At 40.5% G+C, this 13,807-nt stretch overlaps 1 non-coding gene and 1 pseudogene across 1 annotated transcript; both read right to left on the reverse strand.

Moving 5' to 3' along the window:
• Positions 1-346: 346 nt before the first annotated feature.
• Positions 347-465, reverse strand: LOC148668270 (5S ribosomal RNA). Its single transcript, XR_015938153.1, has one exon. It is a non-coding gene; the product is annotated as a 5S ribosomal RNA (ribosomal RNA).
• Positions 466-1,002: 537 nt separating this feature from the next.
• On the reverse strand, positions 1,003-1,121 carry LOC148668271 (5S ribosomal RNA; annotated as a pseudogene).
• Positions 1,122-13,807: the final 12,686 nt, after the last annotated feature.

Raw genomic sequence — 13,807 nt, forward strand, 5'->3', positions numbered from 1 at the left:
AGGGCGCTATAGAGGATTGCTGTGGAGAGCTGCTGCTGTGCTTTGACATCTGAGCTCTGTGGAAAACGATCTCAATACAATTCTGAAAAACGCGACTCCCCGAACGCCAGCCGAACAAGTCTCCACAGCCGAAGCGCTGTGTCTCTTTTCAGCTGACGATAAACCTTTCCTCGATCCTTTGCGGACTTGTAAAACTGTTCCTGATCAGAATAAAAAACGCTCACGCTAATACACAAGCACCCGTGTCTCGCCAAAGCTGACAAATAAACAGACGGACAAGCCGCACTGCACATGTGAACAGGTGAATGAGCGAGCGAGCGGGGATAGGGCGCCTCCTGCGCTTAAAAGCTTACAGCACCTGGTATTCCCAGGCAGTCTCCCATCCAAGTACTAACCAGGCCCATCCCTGTTTAGCTTCCGAGATCAGATGAGATCAGGTGTGCTCAAGGGGGTGTGGCCATAAGCGAGAGCAAGGCTCGCTGGCACCCTTCTTATAGAGAGGACAGCTCCGTCACCTCTTTTACGACGCTGCTTTTTTTCCCTTGGGTTTTTCTCTTCTTCCCACGTTCTCTCTCTTCACTGCCTTCATCCCCGCTCTATTTCACTTCAGCCTTTCACTCTTGCTTCCTTCCAATGAGGACGGAGCTGCGGGAGAAAGGGCGCTATAGAGGATTGCTGTGGAGAGCTGCTGCTGTGCTTTGACATCTGAGCTCTGTGGAAAACGATCTCAATACAATTCTGAAAAACGCGACTCCCCGAACGCCAGCCGAACAAGTCTCCACAGCCGAAGCGCTGTGTCTCTTTTCAGCTGGCGATAAACCTTTCCTCGATCCTTTGCGGACTTGTAAAACTGTTCCTGATCAGAATAAAAAATGCTCACGCTAATACACAAGCACCCGTGTCTCGCCAAAGCTGACAAATAAACAGACGGACAAGCCGCACTGCACATGTGAACAGGGGAATGAGCGAGCGAGCGGGGATAGGGCGCCTCCTGCGCTTAAAAGCTTACAGCACCTGGTATTCCCAGGCAGTCTCCCATCCAAGTACTAACCAGACCCATCCCTGTTTAGCTTCCGAGATCAGATGAGATCAGGTGTGCTCAAGGGGGTGTGGCCATAAGCGAGAGCAAGGCTCGCTGGCACCCTTCTTATAGAGAGGACAGCTCCGTCACCTCTTTTACGACGCTGCTTTTTTTCCCTTGGGTTTTTCTCTTCTTCCCACGTTCTCTCTCTTCACTGCCTTCATCCCCGCTCTATTTCACTTCAGCCTTTCACTCTTGCTTCCTTCCAATGAGGACGGAGCTGCGGGAGAAAGGGCGCTATAGAGGATTGCTGTAGAGAGCTGCTGCTGTGCTTTGACATCTGAGCTCTGTGGAAAACGATCTCAATACATTTCTGAAAAACGCGACTCCCCAAACGCCAGCCGAACAAGTCTCCACAGCCGAAGCGCTGGGTCTCTTTTCAGCTGGCGATAAACCTTTCCTCGATCCTTTGCGGACTTGTAAAACTGTTCATGATCAGAATAAAAAACGCTCACTCTAATTCATGTACCGCACCACAAGAATAGTACACGCTGTACATTGTCTGTCGATAATGTTTATGTAGTGCTTTTTCAGCACTCTGCATGTGATTATGCCGGTGGTGTTGTGGGTTAGGTTCCTGACTCCCATATCACATAGTCTGTGATGGAATACCAGTGGAACTACAAGTTTTTTTTTAACAAACATTTCTTTGAAAAAATGAAACGTTTGCCTTGGTCAGAGATTAAATAAAACCTCACTCGCACCAAACAAATTTATATTTCTAAATATCACAACATGATCGGATTTAAGTCTTTTTAATAACAATGAATAGTCACCTATGCGTTACAAAATAAACCTTTATATTGATTTGAATCGCGTTTTGATTTCAATTGTAAACGTGTGTTTAAATATATGTGTTTAAAGGCGATATATAAAAGCGCTGATTCTTATGGAATGTGTTCGGCTCGGGATTAAAAAAAATATTTTGGTGAGGTTTTATTATAATCTAAGGTATGAAAACAAACTAGCTACATTTTTAACACACTTTATAATACACCACTTTTTTGTTGTATCCCAAATGATTTGAAGCATTTCTGTTTTAATTGAACTTCTAGAGTTATTTCTCCAATGTTTAGGAGGATATCGCCATAATAAGGGCATGCTTGTCATATGCTAAAAGAATAGCTTATAACAGGAAATGCAAAGTCTGTTTTTTTAAAAAGCTCCTTTAAAGCCTGTGCCCCAGAAGGTCCATTTATGTTGAACCTCTAGGAGACATCAACTGCAAAGTGACATGACTGAGAGCCTCTTGAGTCCTGCAGATACAGGGTACCTCATAATTTTAATGAAATCAAATGTGTACTGTACGTGTAAAACTGAAGCTGACCTAACAACCATCCCCTTTTCTGCAGAGCGTGTTTAATTGTACTGTTTCAGCACATCAGTTTTTTTTCCCCCCAACAACTTTCCAGAAGAGCTATAAATATTTTAAATAAATACACACAGTATTGCTCATAAGGTCTGCTATTTGAGGTCCAGTTATTTAGATAAATACATCTTATTTTATCTCAGCTTTTCAGCTGAGATACACAGATCATACATAAACAATGCAGTAAAAAAAAATGTCTCATCAAGTATTTAATCATTAGGTATAACAGTTTCCCTTTAGGCCTCTGAAAACACCACCTTCTACCTTGTGAATACCAGTACCTCCTAATTGTCTAAAGGCTTTATTTCTTAAGAGCATGACATTAAAAACTGCTCAACTTTACAGCTGCATGTTTGCTTGCAGTATTCCAATACCTCTCAAGCAGTGAAAACAAATAACCTGCTGCAAAGCTGCTTATTATGGAGAAAAAAATCTCAGTTACATTCCCAGATCATAATGATTAGCTTTCCCAGCTGCAAATAACTACAGATGCAAAGAGACAATGTTCAGACACTCAAAACAACCTGCTGAAACATGAAACCAAGGAATTGTCTTCAGAGATGTTTATTGTCTGGCATACCTCAGGATAACACAAAACCTTCCATACAGCCAGAACTTTATGGTGTACTGAGAAGAGAGCTAATATACAAAAATAAATCATTTTCAGACCACCATGACAGCAGAACATGAACCCTGTACTGTGCACTTAATACTTGAAGATAACGATTTGTGTGACAAACAAATTAACAAAGTCCCTATTTGTCCTAACAAGGTCCCAAACCTGAATTTAAGAATAAAATATCCTTTGCGGGATGATATTTCCCAAAGGCAGATGACCCCACCTGTTGCTTTAAACGAAAAAGGTTTTGTAGAGTAACAACTTCTTTCAACATCAGGTTTGCCCTCGCTAACAGCAGGCTTTCCAGCTATCGTTTGTTTGGTAAATATGGATTTTTACAAACTGCATTATTAACCAAACCATACAAATCGTTTAAACCTTTATGCAAAAACAACAAAGGAATTATATCTCGCCACTTGGCAGGGTGTTATGATGAAATCATGTCTTTGTTGTTGGGGCGACTTTTTTGGTAGTAAATTGATGATTAATATTACTAAGTAATATTCTTTAGTATAAAAGCTTTTTATTATTGATATAGAGAAACATGATCAGATTTTCCCTGGTTCAGAAAAAAGACGATTTAAATCTGTATTCTTTCCACTTGTATGTCATCGGACATTAACGAGTACAACTCCCCTCTCTGCGGGAGTGCTGGCTGTGACGAATTAAATCGGTTTCACAGGTATTTTCAAAGTAGGAAGTACAATACTTACTAATTAAGAAAGCTAGGCTCCTCAATGAAATCCCTTTAACATGCTAATGCGTTGGTGTAACAGTCCGGGCGTGGCAAGCTTCTAATGTCAACTCGACTCTATTGGAAGACAATAAACGTATTCTAGCCCTAAATGAATTAATAGCAAACATGGTTTTCATAAAATACATTTTTCCAAGAAAGTTTATAATAATACGATCTATAGTTGAAATCTGAGCCTAAATATAAAGAAAAAGCATTTTCAGAGAGCAATCACGCTGTGTTTATGTAGAAAAAGTGATTAGGTTTATGAGCAATCTAATTACCTATTCGCTTAAAACGCTATATAAAATAAAGCTTATTTAAAGATGAATGATAAGTGTAGCAGTTTAAATAATTTTCGTAGTAGGGCTTGGACAGATTCCAAGTGCATTTTTGCAATTTACGTTGCACTGTCCAATGTACTGCTGTAATACAGTTTAAAATACAGTAAGTCTAAACTGTATCAGCTTTATTTATGGGTTGCAATTTAGAAAAAGTCAAAAACCGCACTCAAAATGCAATTTAGAGCTTTCTGGCAAGAGGAGACACCCAAATTAATAATGTAACATGCCACTGTTTGTGCATGAACAAAGTTATACTGCAATTTTCCTTAGATACGCGATTAAAAAAAATAAATTTTTTGAATCCCCAGCGGAACACATTCTATAAGAATCAGTGCTTTTATACAGTATATCGCCTTTAAACACATATATTTAAACACTCGTTTACGATTTAAATCAAAACACGATTCAAATCAATATAAATGTTTATTTTGTAACACATAGGTTATAGTCATTCATTGTTATTAAAAAGACTTAAATTCGATCATGTTGTGATATTTAGAAATATACATTTGTTTGGTGCGAGTGAGGTTTTATTTAATCTCTGACCAAGGGAAACGTTTCATTTTTTCAAAGAAATGTTTGTTAAAAAATGAAGTTATAGTTCCATGGGATTCAATCACAGACCATGTGACATGGGAGTCAGGAACCTAACCCACAGTGCCACCAGTGCAGTCACATGCTGAGGGCTGAAAAAGCACTACAGAAACATTATCGACAGACAATGTACAGATTTCATAAAGCTATAAAATAATGTAATTAGGCACAGAACAAGTTTACAGCACAGTACAATAATAAATGCTGACCATGACTTTAGAAGCATAAATTGCCTTACACTCAATTTAAACACAAGCTGTCTTTAGCCCTCTAAGCTGGTTCATACAGAAATGTAGAGATCCAGGCTCAGAACACACAGCTTCATTAGCGAATACATATCCAGGACAACTAGAGAAGACGTTTTACAGAGGATGGATTTTTAGAAACATCGCATCAGTGACATCACTGAAGTCAACTCCTAGGTACTGTAACTGTCGTGTGGATAGTTTCACAAGAATCAGACAAAGGTTTAAGCATCGCTTGTTCTAGATAAAACTGCAAAAAAAAACAACGACCCATAATGTACTTCTTTGCGGCTCTGTTTGCCCAAATCATATATTCACAACGTGAAATTAGAAAATAATATTACGTAACCAAAACGCGCAATATGGAAACAGAACCTGTGTAATTGTTGACAGATGATGTACTCGTAACATTTTTACAAGACGAACTACAACATTTAAAAAATGACTTGTATGTACTTGATATCTCTAATCAATCCACGGCGATATAGTTAAAGCAGAGTCCCCGCACTGCATTAAAACAAAACGAAAACTAAAACGCCCTGGGCATACCGATTCGTGCTTCTTATCAGTTGCTCAAAAGTAATTTGACCGTATGAAATGCATAATATAAACCTAGAAACATATACGTGAGCAGTATTTAAGTAGTATCGGTGTCAAGACATACCTCTCAAATACTGTAAATCAAGTTAAAAATATCTCAAGACCGATTCTGGTCATAATGAAACCATGTTCCGTGTATGTTTTCTTTAAAGTACCGAGACCAGCCATATACTGTATGTTTATGTTCCAAAATTAATATCGTTTATGGCCTTCACACGCGTTATAGTATGCTCCTATTCTTTTTATGCTCAGCTACTAAGATTTCCCTTCAGTGGTAAAATTCCATATGAATATTCCATACTACAACGGGCAAAGTAAAGACGTTTACTGTAAATGTTTCTACGACAGACCTACAGACCACGAGTGCCCCTGTCGGTCAACCAATCACGTACCGTGGTGCCGTGCGTCATCTTGCGTCAAAATGCGTGACGCCGTAGCCAATTACCTCCGGTACGTGTCTGTACCGCGCACTTTGAATGGCTGCATCTGTATGTACATTGGTAATTACAACACTTCACTGTTGCATTTCTGAGTTGTGACATTGTGAACATGGCATGTTAAAGTATATAGAAAATCTAGATCAGAACAGGCTAAATGCAATTCATAGTGATTTATCATTTTCTTACTTTCTAAATGAAAAAAAATATTTTTTCAGTGATTATGACACTTCGGTATGACATAAAATATGCTTCAATGACAGAATAAATAATCATGGAAAAAATACCCACAGTGGACATTCATATTTGTGATTATAGGAATGTTAAATATCAGGTGAGTAGCTGCGTCAGCATGCGTAGGCTGCAAAGGAACAAGTAAAGGACTATTCCATGCTGAAAAGAGAAGAAAGGAAACACAACGTGTTGGCCGTGGAGCCTTCTTCAGGTGTTAGAAAGACAGGGCAGTAAGCAAAGATAATTCTCTTTTTATCTTTGCTTACTGCAGTTTATCTTTGATGACAACATCAAAGACATTAAGGAATTCTTACGGCTAACAGCTCCACATCAACTTCCTTTTATAACTAACCTCATCAGATCTCTCAACTCCCAACTCTTCCAGTTTCTCACTTCAGAGAAGGATAAAAAACTCAATCATCCTCTACAGAGAAAAACCATCAACACCCCTACCACCTCCACCAATCCTAACCTTGTTGTTACTGTACCCTCTGACCTTTCCCTTTCACCCCTTTGCATCCTCAGCTAACATATTTTAATATTACAACACAATTACAATAGATTGTACAGTATTTACAGTTTAAAATTAAGGTAAATATGTCAAAATATCAAAATCCAACTGCACAGTGGTAACAAAACAATGCTTGTCAAGTTCTCAAACAAATCTGCATTGTATTTTTAAAATATTTCAGCAGAGGATGTGACGGGAGTATAAATGACGATTCGACGATCATTTTTCTTGGGTGAACATGGTTTTCTGGGGAGTTGCGATGTTGGGCATTATTGGACATTTTTGACACGTGTTCTTCTTCTTCTTCTTCTTTTTCACAGCCTTAGTCCCAGACTGTCCTGGGGTCAGCTGCTTTGGTTGCTCTTCTCCATTTGTCTCTGTCGAGCACATCTTCCTCACTCACTTCACATACCTCCATATCTTTTCTCACACAATCTATCCATCTCTTTCTAGGCCTGCCTCTTCCTCTGTTACCTTCCACCTCAAATTCCATTACCCTCTTTGTTACTTCCTCAACGTCCCTCCTCATGATATGTCCATACCACCGTAACCTCGCCTCTCGCATCTTCTCAACCACATCCACCACCCTACATCGTCTACGGATTTCTTCATTTCTGATCTTATCCGTCATTGAAATCAACAGAATCCATCTCAACATCCTCATTTCAGTTCTTCTCATCAAGTTCACTTCCCTCTTTCCAACTGCCAAGCATTCAGCTCCATATAGTAGTACAGGTCTAATCACAGTCTTGTACATTTTGCACTTTAATTTTCTGGGAATTTTCCTGTCACAGATTATTCCAGTTATTTCTCTCCACTTGTTCCATCCAGCTTTCACTCTTTGTTTTACTGCCTCCAGTGTTTCTCCTCCCTTTACCAGTTTTAATCCAAGGTATTTAAAGTCATCAACTTGTTTCAGTTTTCCTCCATGTGTCTCCTCAACATTGGTCATAGTATCTCCTCTTCTCTCCATTACCATTATTTCAGATTTTTCTGCATTCATTTTCAGTCCACCCTTTTCCAGACTCCTCTGCCATTTGAACACTTTCTCCTGTAGTTCTACTTCTGAGTCTGCCATCAGTGCCACATCATCAGCAAAGATGAGTTCCCAAGGCACTTCTGTTCTTACCTCCTCTGTCAGTGTGTCAATAATGTTTATGAAAAGGAAAGGACTTAGTGCTGATCCTTGGTGTACTCCAACTGTGATTTCAAACTCTTTTGTCTCTCCCTGTTGTGTTATCATCTTCGTAGTTGCATCTCTACAGGTTGCTTGAACTAACTTCACCATGCTTTCTGGTGCTCCTTTCTTCCTCAAGCACCAATACACCACCTCTCTGGGCACACGGTCATATGCCTTCTCCAAGTCCAGAAAGGCCACATACAGCTTTTTCCCTTTCTCTAGTGTCTTCTCCTGTAACTGTCTCATCACAAAAATGGCATCTGTTGTGCTTTTCCCCGCTGAGAATCCAAATTGTGAGTTGTGGATCCTGATTATCTTCCTGAGTCTCTTGTCCAGAATTTTTTCCAGGATTTTCAATCCATGTTCCAGAAGTTTTATTCCTCTATAGTTTTTACACTCCACTGGGTCTCCTTTCTCCTTGTAGATGGTAACCATACTGCTTTTTGTCCATTCTTCTGGAATTCTCTCTTCCTTTGCTTAGTATTGTTTAGCAATCTCGTCAGCCACTGAATCCCCTCTTCATCGAGGTTCTTAAAGTGTTCTGCTGCTATTCCTGATGGTCCAGTTGCTTTGCCCACTTTCATCTCTTTGATAGCTTCTGTCACTTCCTTTACTGAAATTTCTTGGATTGGTCCACACACTACGTCTGCCTCCACTAGGTTCTCCCTCTCATTTTCTACATTTAACAGATTTTTGAAGTACTCCAGCCATCTTTGCTTGATCTGTTCTTCTTTAATCAAGACTCTGCCTTCTCCATCCTTGAGTACCGACACCCGGATAATATATTTTTTCTGTCTCGCTCTATGTTTAGCAATCTTGTAGATTTGGTCCTCTCCTTCCTTTGTTTCAAGTTTCTCATACCATTCTTTCCAGGCTCTTTCCTTTGCTCTTGCTACACTTCTTTTTGCTACCTTCTTTAGTCTTTTATATTCTTGTAATTCTCCAGTGCCATCTTTCAGTGCCTTGTATGCTTTTTTCTTTTCCTTCAGTGTTTCCTGAACTTCCATATCCCACCACCACTCTTCATTTTCCCTCGGTCTGCCTCCTCTTGTCTTTCCACAAACCCTGGTAGCAGCCTCTTCTAGGATGTGGCTCATCTCAGTCCACTCTTCTTCAACTGAAGGCTCCTCTGTTTCCTCTGTGTTGTTTTTCATTTCTTTCACCAGCCTGTTGAAATCTACTTTGTTTTCTCTCAGTTTCCACACTTTTGTTCGTGCTGGGTGTTTCCTCTGCCTTATTCTTCGCTCCTTCAATATTGTGATGTCCATCACCAGTAGCCTGTGTTGTCTGGTAACAGCCTCATAGGGCAGGACTTTAGCATCTTGGACTTTCGCTCTATCAATTCTTCTCACTAATATGTAATCTATTTGGGTATCATGGCCTCCACTCCTGTATGTCACCTTTTGCTCATAATTCTTCGTGAACCCTGTGTTCACTGCAAACAATTCAAGAGCTTGGAGTGTTTCTAGTAGCCTTCCTCCTTCTTCATTTCTCTCTCCTAGCCCTCTCTGACCATGTTCATCTGGATAATCTGGGCATTTCTCTCCTAAATGTGCATTGAAGTCTCCTCCAATTACCACCATTTCATTTCCTGGGATTCTGCTAACCACTTCTTTGAGATCTTCCAAAAAGCTATCCTTTTCCTCCTGTGGTCTTCCTACCTGTGGTGCATATACAGAGATGATATTCCATAACCCACTCTCAAAAGCCACCTGTACATTGATAATCCTGTCTGAGTGGCTAACCACCCTCACTATCTTGTCTGCTAGGTCTTTGCACACTATCACACCCACTCCATTCATTTTGGTACTCTTTCCAGCATATAGAATCTTGTATCCCTCTCCTAGGTGTCTTGAGCTGTTTCCTTTCCACTTGGTTTCTTGCACACACAAGATCTCCACTTTTCTCCTTGCCATGGTTTCAACCAATTCTCTCCCTCTCCCTGTCATGGTGCCAACATTCCAACTCCCCACTCTCATTGACTTAACATTCCTTCCAGGCCCCTTCACCTTGTTTCTTTTCTGTAGCCCCCACTCTACAGTTTTCTCCACAGTAGCATAATTTCCATTAGTACCCTGTTGGGACACAGCACTAATGGCGGACGTTGTTAACCCGGGCCCCGGCCGATCCGGTATGTGGTTTGTGTTCTTTGCAACCATGGTTTTGGCAAGATGGTTTTACGTCGGATGCCCTTCCTGACACAACCCTTTTAGTCGCCTCTTACGACAGGCAGGGATACCCAGGAGGTATTCTGATCCCCCTCCCCAGGGATAATTTTTGACACGTGTTGAACAGTTGCATTTCCTACAAATATTAAAATAGCTATGGTTTAGCTGAGAAATCCAATCGACCTATGCGAAAACAATGTTTACATCGCAGAAGAAACCCTTCCCTGGGTGGACTTGAACCACCAACCTTTCAGTTAACAGCCGAACGCGCTGTTGCAGGCTCTCTCTGGCTGCTCTCGGACGGTGCTGGTTGTGGCTCAGTGTCAGTGCAGTGATGTGTGTGTGTGTGTGTGTGTGTGTGTGTAGTAATATTTCTGCACCACAGAAACTTGCGGGTGGAGTCTTTCCTCGAATAAAAAAAAATATATATCTTACCGTTTATTTTGCCAGCTGGTAATATTTCTTTTGCACTGATAAACAAGAACTGAATTTCATGTTTCGCAAGCTGTGTGAATTTCATCAAAAACAAGTTTTCCAAAAAGGAAATGAACACATGCATTTAACGAAATCAAGCCCTTTGTGAGTGCCCAAAATGGTACGTTCTGTACTACAAGAGAGGAAGAAAGAGACGGCTGGGATTTGAACCGCAGTTCTTTTGTTTAATGAAGAGGCACTTTAACCAACTAAGCTACGGTGACAGGGTTTCCACCACCTTTTACAGCCACTTGGACACACCACTCTAAGACATCTGCGTTCAGAAAGCGCTGAACCTGCTCTCAGAGCAATTTGCCTCTTTTACATACAGTAGCAGCCCCGACACTAAGAAACGAAGAGAACTGGCTTTTGTCTGGCATTTTTCATGTCCAATGCGTTTGACATCTCCCAAGGGCGACAGAGTTCTTTTGCAACACTATTTCTTTTTCTTTTTTATTTCTGTATAAAAAAACGAGAAATCGTGCAAGGGAAAAATGTCTTTTTTTCATAAAGAAAACGTGCACCAGGAAATGTTGTGTTGAGAAGAGGTGATTTAACATGATACGTGACCTAATTTATCAGAGTAAATGCTCAGCCAGCAAGGTCTGGAGAAGTTGGAGAGTCTGGTGGATGTGATAATTATACGGTGTTGTGGAAAAAAACAGTCTTTCTTTGAATTCTCAATCAATCGGAATTTTAGTGCGAAACATAAACCTTTGTCAACTCATAAAAAATCAGAAGACATGTTTCTCAGTTTGAAATTTTAGACGGGGCGGTATATTACTAGTAGCGACGCTGAGCACACTATGGGGGATTTCCGGTTATGTGAAATACCAGCAGTTTAATAAATAACGCATCTGATTTTGGATCATAAGATTGTAGGTTCGACTTCTACCTGGCTCGTGTAAATTTTATTCAAGCTCCTCAGTAATAGATGTCTACAATGTAATGAACCGCACCTGAAAGCAAACATTGGGTCTGTTTCCTTTGTTTTTCAGCATGAAATAGCAAATCGTTACAAAAAGTACCTGCTAATGTCCAATAGCGTTTTTTTTTTTCAAATTACATTTTCAGGCTTCAGACACTTTTTAATAAAACAAAAGTGTCCGGAAACTCCTAACTTTCAGGTTTGCTTGAACCTGTATTAAAATAAGTTATTTGAAACTTCCGGGATTCCATTCTCTGATGTAGCTGTCTCTAAAGACGGATGTGATGTTTCGCAGATGTGAACTGTGCCTTCTCTCTTGTGTTTAAGGGTATTCGCTGTGTGAGATCCTAACTGTATGTCCAGTAGGGCTCTATTTTGTTTAGATTATCTATGTGGTGTACAGATAGAACTCAACTACATGGTGTGAATTCCGTGTTTAGAACGAGCAGAACCTGAAAAATGAAAAGCAGACCTCAATGTAATTTGAACATGCAGCCTTCTGATCTGGAGTCAGATATGCTACCTTTGCGCCACGGCTATCAGCACCTTTGAATTTCCCAAAGGAGACAAATCAACTTCACAAAAAAAAATCTCCTGTGAAGAGCGCCGCTCTTCCGAAGAGAGTCTCTTCATCCCAGACCACATTTTATTCTTCCTGCACAGCTCTTGTGCAGGTGTTGTTCTCAATTACAGATCCAGGAACACTGATTTTTTTTCCCTATTTTTTTAACTTAAGTACCCCATGGTGCAACGGTAGCACGTCTGACTCTAAATCCCCAAGTTCATTTTCAAAGTATATCGGAGTCAACTGATACTGATCAGGTTCTGCTGCTACTGAACCCACAGTCTTCACCTTAAAGTTCAATTCCCCAAGCCTTTTGACCTTATATTTCCATCCCTTCTCGTCAAAACTCGTATTTTCACAGAGTACCCTTCAGAAATCGCAGTATAGAATGAAAAAACTCCAGTAGATCTCGGCCGCTGTTGGTGATTTTCCTTTAAAAATAAATGAATCTCTGGAAATTTTACGGAGTATCACTTTCACTGAGACCGAGAAGTGTTAAGCTGTACATGAGTCTTTATGGTTCGGTTGTTAACCAAAAGGAAGGTGGTTTGAGCCCTCCCAGGGACACTATGAGCCTTTTAATGTACACACCTGTCTCACTTTATCTCCACGGCCGGTCTTGTACCGCAATCAAATACAGAGCCCGCAGGGGGCAGTAAGCTCGCATATATAGCTCACTGTGTATATAATGAAGAAGTAGAGGTTAGTTTCTCATCTGCGCGTTACAGAGCCTTACGGAACTCGTACTGTACCAACAGCTAGGGTTTGATCCCTGCACGGGCTATTAGTTGAAAAGCCATTGTAAATGACGTGTAAGAGATTTATAGATACTGTAGATCAGTGGTTCTCAAACTGTGGTACGCGTACCGACAGTGGTACGTGGAGTGCCACCAGGTGGTACGCCAAATGACCCTGGAACTGTGTAGTGTGCACTGAAAAATCGGGACGGGTTTTCATATTTTGTATTTTAATACGTGTCAAATACGCAGCCTACGTACTACGATACAGTACGCGCTAATACTTCAGTGGACACAAGAGATACTCTGTAATTCTATACCACTCTATAGGAATGCGTGCTATGGATGCAAGTGACCAATTGTATTTAAAAAAAGCTACTGCATCTCCAGCAAATAGGGAGAACGAAGAATGTGCGTGATTTTGGAATTATGCCAACGTTCTAAACACAGCAATGCATAGAAATACGTGCTACGAACACCGGTAATCTTGTGAGCACACGAAAGCGTGATAACAGAAAAATAGAACTGTTCAAATTTGAGAAAAATACACCGAGCGTCTCTGTGTTTCGCTCCCATGCGCATGAAATAAAAACTTTAAATAAATACAGAAATAAAAACAGAAACGCGGAAAAATGCAAGCTTGCGGATTGCTAAAGCAGGTAAGCTACACTATTTTTGAAGAACCTTATTTACTGTTGGCAAAAGAGCTGACACGTATTATGTGTGGAGAAAAAGCTGCTAAACAGCTCGACCTGCTGCCCCCCTCCCCCTGAAAGACACAGTCATTCATAGAATTATTGAAATGAAGGATTATATCAAAAGTACACTGATAGAGCGCGTTAAGATGAGCAGATGTTTTTCACTGCAATTAGATGAGTCTGTAGTCGATTTGGCCAATTTGCTCGTTTACTTTAGATACGAGTTTGAGGGTATGTCCCATGAAGACTTTCTGTTCTGTAAACCGCTACCAACAGGAACTAAAGGAGAG

This window comes from Lepisosteus platostomus, chromosome 5 (genome assembly GCF_059453375.1).
Source record: "Lepisosteus platostomus isolate fLepPlt1 chromosome 5, fLepPlt1.hap1, whole genome shotgun sequence".
Taxonomy (NCBI): Eukaryota; Metazoa; Chordata; class Actinopteri; order Semionotiformes; family Lepisosteidae; genus Lepisosteus; species Lepisosteus platostomus.